We start from the raw sequence: 15,587 nt of genomic DNA on the forward strand, positions 1-15,587 counted from the left end.
AAAGTAGTGAGCTGGATTTTTGTATGGTGAGATGTTCAATTCTCCATTTTTGCAATGAAATGGTTCAAACAGCGTGGGTATTATGATTTCTTGACTAATTTGATGCTGTTTGAGCAAAAGTTGGGTAACTGTGTTGTTGAAGTTGCATGAAATAAATAATACAACAACAAAGTTACCCAAACTTTTGCTCAAACAGCATCAAATTAGCCAAGAAATCATATAACCCACGCTGTTTGCACCAATTCATTGCAAAAATGGAGAATTGAACATCTCACCATACAAAAATCCAGCTCACTACTTTCAATCTAGTACTTCACTGATTGCCTCCTATTAAAAATTGCTATTGTGAAATCTCCTGGAAGCGGCTAGATCACACGAATGTGAAGCTACATTTTATCCGTGACTGTATTCCAAATACCGTTAAATGGGGTGAAGTTGATCAGTGGGGTGAACCTGATCACTCAATTACTCGCGGATATCGACTTTCAAGGAAGCAAAAAATACATTTTAACCATTCGCAGTCAATGACCTAACATTAAAATGGAATGGCAACTTCCTTGAAAGTCTATATCCGTGGGTAATTGAGTGATCAGGTTCACCCCACTGATCAACTACACCCCAGTTTACGGTAACAAAATAGAAATCTAGTATCTATCAACGAACGAGCAGCCAGCCGATTTATTAACCAAAGCATTGCTAGCAGCTGTAGTCAAGAAACATTGTGAGAGCATTGGCATCCTGTGAAGTCCCGAACAACGCTTAGCTTGAGGAGGGGTGTCATCATACAAGCAACTGTAGAATATGAGCATAGTAGTCTGTTAAGTATTAGAGCTTAAACCTAGCTAGTAGTCGTCTTTCCATATTCTTCTTATCAAAGACCTCTGAAGTGAAGTAAAAATAGCCATCAACGACGTAGTCGAGATCACTATCGGGTACGTGGATTCTTCGATTCTGCTATTCCGAAGAAGAACGCAGCGTGGGTGGTAATGCTGTAGCAAGGAACCCGGCAGAACGGAGAACGATACAAAATGAGGTGGAAACAGCAGAACCGCCTATTCCAAAAAGATGCCGTCTGTAAGAAGTGGCGTGCGGGGAAATTGAAGTACCGTTCTAAAGAAAAACGGAAGTTCTACTACAAACTCAACGCATCCAGCAACAGCTTCGTCTGTGTCGTGTGTCGAAATCTGTAGGGATGAAGATTGGAGCTTTTTGGTGGACCGGTGTGAGGTGATTTAAAGACAGAAACAACATTTTGATGAGCACGAAGTGGATAATGCAGGTATAGGAACGTTGGAAATGACTACGTCTATAGCAGAAAACGAAAATGGTCCAACATCAACACTGAGGGAACTCGAGCTCATAACCAACAAAAAAGCTGGTAAGGATGCGAAACCATCCTGAACTCATGAAGATGGGCCTAGAAAAGTTAGTCACCTGCCTGCACTGATTGAGATAGTCAGGATCTGGGAAACCGAACAGCTACCGGAGTAGAGGAAGGAAGGAGTAATCTTCCCTATTCACAAGAACTATTTAGAATGTAAGAACTTCGAGCGATCACCATTTTTAATGCTGCCTACAAAGAGCTATCCAAGATCATCTTACACCGTGTGTCACCTTAACAAATGAGTTCGAGGAGAAGTTATCATGCCAGCATCAACGACGGTCGGTCGACAACAGACACGACCTTCGCCGTAGGGCAAATCTTCTAGAAGTGCCGTTAATAGGGTATTGTACCATTTGGGCAGTTGTATCTATTTTAGGAACCTGCCGCTATAACTAAGTCAATTTAAAACCGATTGATTTGAATTTTTGTACAGAGTTAGATACTGTATGTGCCTAACTCTATACAAAATTTCAAATCAATCTGTTTGAAATTAATTTAGTTATAGCGCCAAGTGCCCAAAATAGGTACACCTGCCCAAATGGTACAAGACCCTATGGTACATTGACTTCAAGGCGGCACACGGCAGGTATCGACCGCACCGAATGGTCGAAAATCATGGACTACAACGGCTTTACTGAGAAGTTAGCCAGGCTGATTAAAACAACAATGGACGGCGCACAAAACTGTGTAAGGTTTTCTTCGACATCGCTCCAGAAAGTGTAAAGAGCCGGGAAGCAAATAGGCTAGCTGGATTTATAGAAATTTATTGTTGATTAAAACTGAGATTCTAGCTGGTTGCTGATGTAATTCGGTGTTTTTTTTACGTTTTCCGACCAGCATAGAAACACACCGTGCACCTATGTTATTGTGGGGTGTAGCAGGCGGTTAATTTATGCTACGCGCCGGCAGCAAGTCAACCCACAGCACGGACAGCACGGAATCATGAGCGCAGAGCATTCGCCTTGACGGAGGCTCTCTGAGAGAATTGCGCTGTGCGTGAAAACAATTTTTTTTAACATGGGAAAGGATAGGAGCTGCATTTTCAAATGCTTCTAATTCTTTATAGAAATTTTTTCAAGCAAAACGTTCTTAATGTTATCGAATGAGATTTTGATACGCTATATTATAGACATAACATTGTGATTTAAAAACATTTTGTCTAAAACCAGTTATAGTGCAGCTAATTGAAAGTATATTGCAAAACATTAACTCTTTTTTCAATCTGAAGTCCCTAAAATATTTTAGAAGCATTTGAAAATGCAGCTCCTATCCTTTCCCATGTTAAAAAAAATTGTTTTCACGCACAGCGCAATTCTCTCAAAGAGTTCCGTCAAGGCGAATAGGTACACCGTCATCTTCTCCCATTCGCTGATGCCGTCGTGTGGGAAGATGGTGCTGGCAAGCAAGGCAATACCCTTCGCTCTCTCTCTGTGGCTGTGACGAGAGAAAAGTCCGAGCATAAACCCGTTTCGAACTCGGAACGAAGAGCCGGGTTGTCGGACGAAGAGCGAACGCTCCCTGGGATGGTCCGCCGCGAGGCTTATCTCGCACAAAGAACTTAATGCTGGGTTTATTGTGCATTTAGTGTTCGTGCTGTGTAGAGGCATTAAAATCGAATTTTGTGTTATTCCACGCCAGTACGCTTCTGTTAGGTTTTTTTCTTTGCTTTTGTTGGGTGAAATCCGTCCAATTGCCAGCGCAGTTGTGGCAATTGTTCCACCCCTGATTTGGAGAAGAGTGTGAATCCGGGATTTTGATTGTTGGAGTGTGGAGTTCGTGGAGTTCCGATCCGAGTCACCACCGAGGTGTGAGTTGGAGAGTGTGTGGGTTCATCCCGGTTGTGCGATTCTAGGTGGAAACATAACAGTGATTTTTAATTGATTCAACCATATTCTCCATTTCATTGTTGCTTTTGGCGTCTGTATTTTTTGGCGTATCGTGGTGGTGTTTCCTGCCGGGAGTGCATCGTGCGAGGTGTTTCAAAGTGAAAAGCCGAATAAGAAAACATAGATTATATGCTCGGGAGGAGAGATTTTTAATGGTGTACCTTTCTCGCCGGGGAATACTCTTTGTGTGACCGTTGCTTTATTTTTTTGTTTCATGTTGCCATGTGTCGGTTCCAATTTGCCACAACGGATTAAGCCGAAGAGAAGCGAGAAAAGAGAAAAATATGAAACCTGAGTGTGGATGGTTCAGCTTGCGGGAGCCTTAACTGTGTTCAATGAAGCTCGAAAATCCCGAAAACTAGTGTTGAGCCAAAATTGCTGCTCTTTAGAACGATCGATTTTATGCTAGTTGGATGATAATGACGGATATGATCAACGGATTTATTGGGAGACGATTCGAGCATTCGATGTAGATTAGATGATGTAACAGCTATGCAATCGATGTAGTTGACGATTGCGTCTGCTGCAGACATCTTGGTACAACGTGTTCGGGTTGAGCTTCCAAACGACTCCAATCGATACGTTAATCGACTGTCTAACCCCATTCAAAGGCAATTTTCCACGCCGAAACCTCGTGGTTAACTCTATTCAGTATCATCTCCGGGTGGAAATATACCTGCTCAAGTGCTCCAGCCAGAGGGAACTCCGCAGGAAACTTGAGAACCCAGTTTCGATACGCTTATTGAGCTAATAATCGTTACTCGGTAGGACTCTTTGGAGTGGTTGGATGGTCGATAAAAAAAAAGAAAATTAGGCAAGGCAGTACGCGTGCAATACCTGCGGTGTGGTAGTTCAGAAAAGTGCGATGTGAAGTGCGCGTGTTGCTGGGTCCTAGAACATCCCAATTCCGTCTATGTTCGCACCACTGCTCCCCATTGGAGCGCGAGAGCGCCCAGAACCTGCCCGAGCCACCGAGAGAGTGAAAAGTGTGTGACGACGCCCAAAACATATATTTCGGGACAGCGGAGCAGTGCTGCGTTAGTGTATTCCTCCGTGTGTTCCTCTTTCGCTTCCTTTTTGGCGAACCAAGCAACAACCATTCAAGTGAAGTAGAGGCAGTTCTTCTTCTAACATGGTCCATCTTTTTTCCTTCCCTTCCCCACAACTAGCAGATTCGGCTTTTGGTTAGGAGCATTATACCTGAACCTCCCGAAAGTTTTGCGCGAGTGTATTTGTGTACTATCCGCGAAGAAGTCCAAAGCAGAAACGTGAATATCGAAAACCGCGAAGAATAAGAGTTCAACAATTTTAAAGTGCTCTGAACTACACAACAACGTCAGACAACCCCGTTGTTTCGCATCCGTGTGCCCCACCGCGCGTTCAAGTGGAGAACCCAGCAGAAAAAAAGTGGTTTAAAAAAATTCAAACAAACTGTTATCCATCCCGTCAAGCCAACGGCAGCTGTCAACTGAATTTTTGTGGATATCAAAAATTTATAATTGCCAAGCTCTCGCACCACCGGAGATTTAATCCCTGACTGAAGCCTGTGCGCGCAAGGAGATCAGCATCGAGGTAATTTCAACTGCAGATTTTTTAATTGTAAGTATGCGATATGCCTCCCATCCTCCATATGCAGTTTCGTCGTTGGTGTAGCTGGCGTATTTTTAAGGGGGTTTACATATATAATTTTCGATGGGAGAGAATTCCAATCAGAAGTTAATTCGAATATCTATTGATAAGATATTCGAACTGGCGTAAACTCTGTCAGGGGAAATTTGAAAATGTTGGGCTCTCCTGAATCTGGAGAAACAAACGTTGGTTTGCGCTGAAAAGTTGATCGTTTGGTTACCCGTTGGTGATGACTAATCAATCAACGAATCATCATTTGGTTCTTCAGATTTGTGGTCTTTTAAATTCGTGATATGGCTTCGTCATATCTTCACCTTAAAGGGGGGAGAGGCGTGGTTTCAAGTTCCCTATATTTGGTCTTCATTGTCAAACAGGCTAATTAGGGCCTGTACGTAAACCACAAGTAGAATAATATTTAACCCGACTTCCTCCTCCAGTCTAAAATCAAATTTATATGGAACAAGCTCACCAAATTCACGATCAAACTTCATATTTTTCATTTTCGGAGATCCTGATAGAGAATAACATCAATGATCCGTAGAGTGCAATCAGCTTCTAATGAAATGCTAGCTATTTCATAAAACTCCTTGAAATTCCTAGAGACTTGACACCCCCTAGCTACGCCAATGAGCTCCACGCACACGCATCCCTCCATCACCCTGAATCATCAGATCAGTGCGGTAGGCGCGAGCCTGGGATGAATTGCTTATCTTTTGACACTTGATGGGAGGATAATCGGAATTGCATGTTGCAGCATGACGATACTGTTGTTGTCGTTGTTGTTGTTGTTGTTGTTGTTTTTGTTGGCGTTTCTGCCCAGCAGCCCCACAGACATACGGATGGGAAATAGCAGCAGCGGACACAAGAATCGAAAACTCAAAAAAAAAACGAAAAACAAGTCGACAGTGCACAACACACGTTACCTACGCTGCTGCTACGAACCCGGTGGGCATGTTTTGGGTGCGATTGTACACATGTCCACCCCCTCGTCTGTCCGGCGTTACATGCGGTCAAGTTAAGCGGGGGGTTCAGATTTTTTTGATTGATAATGGTGGGTTGTATTCGGGGTTTGGTTTATTGCACGCAGTCAGTCGGTGGGATTTGGGTGGAATTAAATGGTTTTGATGAGTTTAAGGAGATGAGTTTTCTGCGAAAGTTTTTTTTAATGTGGAAAGCTTCCTAGGGACATTATTTTTCATTAGAGATATTGTCAAATTCCAGACCTAGGCAGTGTACAGTGGCTGATTTCGTCATTTTAGCGCGCTTAATTAATAACTTTTTTACTATGAAGTTTAGCGTCATGGTGTCTTCGAGAAAGTTTTTCACTATAATAAGGAGCTTCTTTTGAACTTCTGTGAAAAATGATCAATTCCCCTACAAGTGAGATAGAAAATTTATTTTTTTGAATTTTTCAAGATACGTGGTTGGTGTCTTTACAAAAAATGTAGAAAATGTTGTTTAGAGCAACTTTGCCGAAGACACCAAGTTTGTAACTCCGTTACTTTTCAAGATACGTTACGTTTTCTATCATCAGCCCCTTTAAAAAGGTTTTTGCGCAATAACTTTCTAAAACTTGATTCTACATTTTTCTCATGTTCTACAAAGTTATAGATAATGATAATATACACAATTTTGCTGAACATGACATCCCGCTAATTCCAAAATTAAAATAGTTATAACGGTTTTTATTGTTTTTTGGGCCATATTTCAAGCATATATAACTTTACTTAGCTATAGGCAATTATATGCAAATTTCCTTTTACGCATGTGAAAGTACAAGTAATTGTCTCTCTTAGAAAGCCAAAATCATCAAACTGTAAGAGACTGTAAGATGGTTTTTGTATAGAAACTTACATCCATTTATGTTACTCTTATATGGGATTTATTTATATTTTCAACATATTTATTTGACAGTTCATGTCAGCTTGCACTTCTATTGTTATTGTAAGTGTATGGACGCACAGGAAAGGTTTGTAATGTATTCTGGATCATGCATGAAGTACGTTACATAAAAACTCAGCATCTACTTCTATTTTCTCACTAATTCACAGTGCTCCACGAAAATAACGCATAATGTGTTACTTATTTCGTCGGATCGCGATTTAACAGCAGCTTTCTTGAAGTGCAAATTTTCGCCATTGCCAAAAAAAAAACGTTCCGAAGTCATGTGTTAGAAACGACACAAACGGAGACAGTTACAGTTAGACAAAAAAAATTGACAAAAAAGCGTTAGTAATTATGTAAGTAACTAGACAAATCTATGTTATGACACAATTGTTAAAGAAACAACTACCAATTACAGTTTCCCCCTGAGGAAGACTCTATCCCCGTGTCGAAACATTCGGTGAATGAAACTACTCGTTTTTTTAAATCCCAAGACTGCGTAGCCGTTTATTTCCTAATTAAAAGATCCTGGCAGTGCTGTGAACCATCAGCTTTCTAGTCACCCCGACACTGAAAACAATAAACTTGTATATCCCTCAGTGGCGTCGCGTAACCTCACTTTTTACCTGTGCACCAAGTATGAATTCGTGAATTTTTTGATCAAATTTGCTTGTAATAATTAGAAAATGACGAGAATAGCTGCTTTCACTTATTTTTATTTCGATTTTGATCATAAATCCCCTGCAATTGCAAGTTTGAGGGTCGGTGCACAGGTAAAAAGTGAGGTTACGCGACGCCACTGATATCCCTATAAACTTGTAACACCAGAAAATAGAGAACCTCACACCTATCAACAGTGATCGTCGTTTTATGACCGTCACCACTGATATGGGTGTGATTGTCATGATTCTATCCATCAACTCCTGTTGTATCAATCAGAGGCATCACTGTTAAAGAAAGATTAACCCTTTCACAATTTGCCGGAAACACTCAGCAACTGCCAGGGTAAAATCCATAACTCTCGTGCCATTTCGGACGGTTGATATGCTATCTGGTTCGTATCACTTGGATAGGATGACATCCGAAATTGGATCTAACGATTCTCTCGTGATGGTCACGATGGTTCGCAGCACTGATGTTGAATTTTATTCATTCTGTCTCCAGTTTTGATCGACTTTATCCTATCCTACAATTTCGTTCCATTTTCAATGTATATTGTGAGGGTTCTTTTTATTTCTTCTTGGTGTAGCTTCCCCACTGGGACATAGCCTGCTTCTCAGTGTTCTACATGAGCACTCTATTGCGAAGTTCTGTTCAACTATGCTCATAACTGATACATTTGTTAACGGGCTTGGTGGTCTAGTGGCTATCGCTTCTGATTTGTATGCAGAAGGTCCTGGGCTCAATTCCTGGCCCGTCCCATTCCGCCTACTTTGTATCCTTCTATATACTCTCTCCCTCTTCTCTACATATTCGACATATGTATATTCATTAGAGTGGGTCATCGTTTATATGGAAAATTGAAAAATTCAATGGTATCCCATCAGATCAAAGCTTTTTTGATCCCATTTCAGGACTCAAATAAGTGTGCAAAATTTGGGCACGATCGGTTAAGTCTACGTTTTGCGCATCGCGTTTGAAGTTTGTATGGGGTTTTACATGGGAAAACACACTTTTTTGCATTTCTCTCATAACAAGCTCGAATTTTTCTAAAACCGTGTAACCGATAAAGTGAAAACATAGCCTAAGGTGTCCTGAAAATCTTTGTTGAAAACCACGAAGTGATCTGATGCTTATGAAAAAAGTTATAGCGTTGGCATTGCTTGGCGAAACATCATGATTTTGTTACTATTGTTATTCCTTTACATGTTAAAACATAAACACATGCATGCGGTTCGTTGATTATAACTATTTTCACAAGCATCGGATCGCTTTGCGGGCTTCGACAAAGTTTTCCAGAACATCCTAGGCTATCATTTTACAGTATCGGTTAAAAAGTTTCAGACAAACTTTTTCAACTTATGGCAAAAATGCAAAAAAAGTATGTTTTCTCATACAAAATCCCATACAAATTTCAATTGCAATGCGCAAAGTGTAGACGCAACCGATCGTGCTCAAATTTTGCACAGATACTCAGGACCCGAAACGGAGCCAAAAAAGCTTTGATCTGTGAAAACGGTTCCGATGACCCACACTAATATTCATGTTCATAGCCATCGCAAGAACAGAAACGGGTTGAACAAGCCATTTCCCTTCCTTCTAATTTTCTTAGCAAAGTGTCAATCTAACATAAAACGCCTACGAGTTATGCGATCGAGTGAACTGTGCCGTAATATCTTCAGAGTAATAAATAAACCAATCTATCACCTTACGCCTGGGGCCTGGCATCCGCGCACCAATGTGTGAACCCTTTGCCATCCATATCCCACCAACACTCCGACATCCGCATGAATTTGTCCAGACGCAGAGGTATATTCGGTCTGATTTGGATACAAACGGTTGCAATCATCACTTCCTTTCCCTTCCTCAAATTGACCTGCAACCTGACGTGGCAGGCGCCATTGTCGCCTAAAAATAGGAGATCATCAACACTCACACACTGAATGAAGATACCTGCTTAATCCCCGATAGATTCTCATTGGTTCCTTGTGTGAATGTAGCTGATCTGGCGATACTGGAGTAGCATCCACGGGCGGTCAATCAAGCTCAAGCTCATAACTGATACATTTGCTCTAAAAACATCAGATCAAACAGATACAATCAGCGAGTATTGCTCAAATAACCGTTGATTCGTTCACAAGATAACGGTTTAGTTTCTTATCGAGCCAAACACCGTCAAATGATTGATTAAACAACTGGCCCAACCAAATTAAGCGTCTCAACGGTGAACGATAGACTCGGCCGCTAATGAACTCCGATGCTCTCTTCTGTTCGTTGAACCATATATACTCAAACCATGCGGCAGCGGCAGCGACCACATCACCCACTAGGAGGCGAGGGCAACGCTACTTGACCGCATCGAACCGACCCCGCCGCATAAGGCAGCAGTATCTGTACGCCTTGGGCCATTCTGCACCTTGCTGATGTTTATCCTAAAACTCTTACCAAAAGAAAACCTTTCCAAGCAGCTCAGAGCGTGCCAATCTGGATAACCTTTCCCCTCTCGTAAAGAAATGCCCCTCGGGGTACTTCGGTCCCCGGCCCTCTCGCGGGCCCAACCCTTCCCTCGACAAAAGCGCTCTTCGTCCGTCAGTTAAACAAAGTGTTCCTTTTTCTCGTCTATATCTTCGAATCGCATCTCCCTCGCATCACCACGCCGCCGTCGACCTCGTTGTACTCCAATCCAATAGTGCAGCCAGCATTCCCTTCGGTTGGTTTGCAGCAGCCTGAACAAATAATTATTAATGGTAAACATGATGATTTGGCAGGGCAGACAGACGGGACTGCGCTGCAGCAGCAGCAACAACACTCCGGCACAAATCAAGGAAATAAGAAAGTGAAAATTTCTATGTTTAAATGAACAAAGTAGCACGATCTTGTATACCTTGGGGGCAGCATTTTTCACTCGACACTGCTCCTCCACGTGATGCATATCGCGGGGAAGCAAATCATACGGTGGAAAAGGGCTGTATGGCTAGATGAGTTTTTTATTGTTTGTTTCTCGAGGATACAGCGACATGAGTAACGATGTTTTGCCTCTAAAATTAACAGCATTTTATCTGCGCTCCATCTGCGCTTTTGTCGCATTGAGGAAACTCCGCCATCCGTTGTAATTTCTTGGTTCAACAGTCTTCCGCTGAATGAAGCTTATTTTCTCTTCATTTCCCCCCATTGCCAAACACTGCTGAAGAAGAAAAAAAAAAACAAAACAACATCCAACAGCGCAGTGAGTAGGTATCAGCGAAATCCATCGCCGCTCGCTCGTTGGCCAATAATTTCATAAGCACTCCATGAATCATTTGTTTATCGCGCAAATGACAGTGAGTGACGAACACGGAGCGAGCGCACTCTTCTGACTGAGTGAGGCTAATGTTTTCCTCCTTTCGTGGAAAAACACGTTGGCTCACAAGTTTAGCGAAGTTTTCCCTTTGCAGTGGGGAGCTGGACGAACGAAGAAAAAAATGTAGGGTATAATCAGGACAGTATGCGTCATTGAGGCTTGAATCACACTGTCCATAAACTTCGAAGACACATTTTTTCAGACATTTCAGACCTTCTCCCCCTTGGAAGATCTTTCAAAATGTGTAATGACCGTTGACTTTGGCTATAGAACCCCTCCTTCTATGAGTCCTCGTAGGGTCCCTGATGCCCCAGTGGTGGGTGCATTCTATTGATATTTTGCTTCTATTCTCACAATCAATTGGGTTTTTAAATTTTGAAAATTGTTCTGATTTTTTGATTTTATACGAAAGAGCATCTTTTTCTGAGTCACTATGATTTTTTTTCAGATTTTTTGAACTTTGTTTTGATACCTAAAATCAATTTCAAAGAGATTTTTGAAATCACCTTTTGACAGCTGGGCAACTGTTTGACAGCTCCGCCCAGTGCAAACTGCGACGAGGGGTGATTCGACAAATCGCTCCCATACAAACTTCAAATTGATTTTTAAATAGGTTCCCGGACTCCGAACTTCATGAAAATTTGGATTTCGGCTCAATTTGACATGCAGATTCAGAATATCGAATTATCTCAACACCGTTAAAGAAGCCAATTGTCACTTAGAATTTTTCTATTGATGTTCTCCAATTTGCTACTGAATCACACCTTTCCAAAAAGTTCCATTAAATGGACATTTGGATTTCGAGTTAGTTCCGTAAGTAATTTTGACATTTGTTTAACTGACGAAACGATGCTGTAAAAAGGATGTGAAGAATAATAAAATTGACAATTCCTACAGGAGTTCTTTGTGGAATTTGTTGAATAGTTTTTTTTTCTGTGAATACCCCAGTTTTTTTTGTTATGCTTCTGAAATTCTTCCAGCAGTTCCTTCAGGAACTCCTCAAGTCGTTGCTTTAGGAATTTCTACAACAGTTCCTTTTGAGATTCTTCCAGAAGCACTTTCTGGGTTTCCTCCTAGAGTTCTTCCAGAATTCCTTCTGTGATACTTCTGAGAATTGATTCTAAAATTGTCTCAAGCAGTTCCCCAAGAATTCATTAGAGTTTTTCGGAAATTCCTTCATAACAACCCTGAGAATTTCTTCAGAATCTACACAAAACTTGTTTCAGAAGTACCCCGGAGATTTCTTTAGAAGTTCCACGAGAATTGCTCTAAAAGTGTCTTGGAAATTCCTACAGGAGTCCCCGGGAACAACTCCATGGCTTCCCCAGGAATACGTCTAAGAATTAAACGGGATATTTGTAGAAATTCCTCAAGAATTCCTGCAGCATTTTTAGCCTAACCCCTCCAGGAATTTCCGGGGAATTCCTCTGCGGTAATTTCTTCATAAATAATCCTAAAATTTTCTCTAGGATTTCCACGAAATTTATTTTCGGAGTTCAAGATTTCCTCAAAAAGTCTTCTAGTAATAATGTCCGAAAACTCATCCAGCAGTCCCCCAAAAAATATTTGTACATGTTTCTCAAAAAAAAAAAAAATCTTTAGGAGTTTTGCGAGAACTTCTCCAGGAAGGTCCTGAGAATTCCTCCAGGCAATTTCTCCAGGAAATACCTCCAGGAGTTCCCGGGCAGTTACTCCAGGAGTTTTCCGAGAATTCTTCCAGGAAGTCACCGAGAATTCCTCCAGGAAGTCACCGAGAATTCCTCCACGAGTTCCTCGGAAATTGTTCCAGGAGTTCCTCGGGAATTCTCCAGAAGTTCCTTGAGAATTCCTCGGGAAATCTTCAGGAATTCTCCCAGGAGTTTCTCAGAATTTCTTCCAAGAGATCTCCTGGAAGATTTTTTAGGAACTCCTGGACGTATTCCCGAGGCGCTTCTGAATGAATTTATGTTGAACTTCTGCAGGATTTCTCAGAGTTCTCCGAGAATTCCTTCTGTGATACTTCTGAGAAATGATTCTAAAATTGTCTCAAGCAGTTCCCCAAGAATTCATAAGAGTTTTCCGGAAATTTCTTCATAATAATCTTGAGAATTTTTTCAGAATCTACACAAAACATCTTCCAGAAGTACCCCGGAAGGTCCTTCAGAAGTTCCACGAGAATTCGTCTAAAAATTCCTTGGAAATTCCTACAGGAGCCCCCGGGAATAACTCCTTTCCTTCCCCAGGAATACTTCTAAGAATTTAACGGGATATTTAAAGAAATTCCTCAAGAATTCCATCAGCATTTTTGGCATTTTTTCCAGGAATTTCCGGGGAATTCCTCTACGGTAATTTCTTCATAAATAATCCTAAAATTCTCTCTAGGATTTCCACGAAATTTATTTTCGGAGTTCAAGATTTCCTCAAAAAGTTTTCTAGTAATAATGTCCGAAAACTCATCCAGCAGTTCCCCAAAAAATATTTGCACATATTTCTCAAAAAAAAAAATCTCTAGGAGTTTTGCGAGAATTTCTCCAGGAATGTCCTGAGAATTCCTCTAGGCAATTTCTCCAGGAAAGACCTCCAGGAGTTCCCGGGCAATTTCTCCAGGAGTTTTCCGAGAATTCCTCCAGGAAGTCACCGAGAATTCCTCCACGAGTTCCTCGGGAATTGTTCCAGAAGTTCCTCGGGAATTCCTCCAGCAGTTCCTTGGGAGTTCCTCGGGAAATCCTCAGGAATTCTCCCAGGAGTTTCTCAGAGATTCCTTAGAAATTCTTCCAAGAGTTCTCCTAGAAGATTTTTTAAGAACTCCTGGAGGTATTCCCGAGGCGCTTCTGAATGAATTTATGTTAAACTTCTGCAGGATGTCCCAGAGTTCTCCGAGAATTCCTTCTGTGATACTTCTGAGAATTGATTCTAAAATTGTCTCAAGTACTTCCCCAAGAATTCATAAGAGTTTTCCGGAAATTCCTTCATAACACCCTGAGAATTTCTTCAGAATCTACACAAAACTTCTTCCAGAAGTACTCCGGAAATTCCTTTAGAAGTTCCACGAGAATTCCTCGAAAAGTTCCTTGGAAATTCCTACAGGAGCCCCCGGGAATAAGTCCTTGGCTTCCCAATGAATACTTCTAAGATTTAAACGAGCTATTTGTAGAAATTCTTCAAGAATTCCTCCAGCCTTTTTCTCCTAACCCCTACAGGAATTCCCGGGGAATTCCTCTACGGTAAGCCCTTCATAAATGATCCTAAAATTCTCTCTTCCACGAAATATGTTTTAAGAGTTCAAGATTTCCTCGAAAGGTCTTCTAGTAATAATGCCCGAAAACTCATCCAGCAGGTCCCCAAACAATTTTTGCACAAGTTTCTCACAAAAAAAATCTCCAGGAGTTTCCCGAGAACTTCTCCAGGAATGTCCTGAGAATTCCTCCAAGCAATTTTTCCAGGAGCTCCCTGGTAATTCCTCTAAGAATTCTGCGGAAATACCTCCAGGAGCTCCCCGGCAATTCCTCCAAGAGTTATTCGAGAATTCTTCCAGGAAGTCACCGGGAATGCCTCCAGGAGTTCCTCGGAAATTCCTCCAGGAGTTCCTCGGAAATTCCTCCAGAAGTTTCTTGGGAATTCCTCGGGAAATCCTCAGAAATTTTCCCAGGAGTTTCTAGAGATTCCTTAGAATTTCTTCCAAGAGTTCTCCTGGAAGATTTTTTTAGAAATTTCTGGTGGTATTCCCGAGGCGCTTCTGAATGAATTTATGTAGAACTTCTGCAGAATTTCCCAAGTAACTCGTGGAGAACTTCCCAAGCATTTTCTAGAAGAAATCCAGGAGAATTCCTGAAGGAACGCCCGAGGAGCTCCTGGAGGTGTTCCCGAGGAACTCCTTGAGAAATTCCCAGAGAACTTCCTCGGGAAATCTTGAACAGGAATTGCGGTGGAAATTATCAAACAATTTACTGGGAACTTCTGGAAAAGTTGCAAGGGATCTCCTGGGGACATTGCCGAGGAACTCATGGAGAGATTCCCAAACAAGTGCTGGAGGAATTCTCGAAATCTCGAATTGAGGTCCGAGGAATTTCACAAGAATTCCTAAAGATATTCTTGTGAAACTTCTGGAGGGATTCCCGAGGAGCTATTGGGGGAAATTTTCCTAGGAACTCTTGAAGGAATTCTCGTGGAACTGCTTGAGGTTTTCCAGAGGGACTCGTGGAGAAATTTCTGAGGAACACCTTGAAGAATTCACATGGAACTCCTGAAAAACTGCTTGATAAATTCCCGGGAAATTCCTGCATAATTACATATGGAAATCCTGAGGTAGCGATAATTTTGCCTTTTGCAAACGAGAGGTTTTAGAGATAGAGCGACTTCAGCCGTCGCTGGAAAAAGAGTGTGCTATTGACATTGTTGCGCTTGTTACTGATGCGTGTTCATAAATGAACTCATGGCATGTCTGCCTAGTTTATTTTTTGCATAATTGTAATATAGTCAGCTTATCTTTAAACTTAGGGAAATTACGCTTTTAAAGACTAATTTTCAAAATGAATTAATTGTTGTGCTATAGTGTTCAAGATATAAAAAAAATTATGATGAAACATCGAGAAGTCCTATTTTTAATGTTGCATACAAACTTTAAAAGCACTAAAAAACCTGATGAACGCAGCAACGATCCAAGCTGGTTTTATTTATCCTGGCTTTGCTCACTTGAAAAAGGAGGCAGATTATCCAAATCAGATGCATTAGTTTACAAATTTTCAAGATAAGTGCTATAGTGGCGAACTCGTGGTAGTAGGGGTTCAAATAGGTCATTGTGACAGCCGAATTTGAAGTCTCTGAT

General features: G+C 41.4%; 1 protein-coding gene across 9 annotated transcripts in view; it reads left to right on the forward strand.

Moving 5' to 3' along the window:
* The first annotated feature begins 2,880 nt into the window (after positions 1 to 2,880).
* LOC109419572 (cell surface glycoprotein 1) overlaps positions 2,881 to 15,587 on the forward strand; it is a 254,760-nt gene continuing 242,053 nt past the window's right edge. For 2 of the 9 annotated variants that reach the window (XM_062850817.1, XM_062850824.1), the window contains exons 1-2: positions 2,940 to 3,191; positions 4,440 to 4,869. The gene's annotated coding sequence lies outside the window, so the exon portion shown is untranslated. Of the gene's footprint in view, positions 3,237 to 4,439; positions 4,870 to 15,587 lie in introns of all 9 variants that reach the window. The other 7 variants (XM_062850821.1, XM_062850823.1, XM_062850822.1 and 4 more) reach the window with 7 other exon arrangements.

The sequence above is a fragment of the Aedes albopictus genome, chromosome 2, assembly GCF_035046485.1.
Source record: "Aedes albopictus strain Foshan chromosome 2, AalbF5, whole genome shotgun sequence".
Lineage (NCBI taxonomy): Eukaryota > Metazoa > Arthropoda > Insecta > Diptera > Culicidae > Aedes > Aedes albopictus.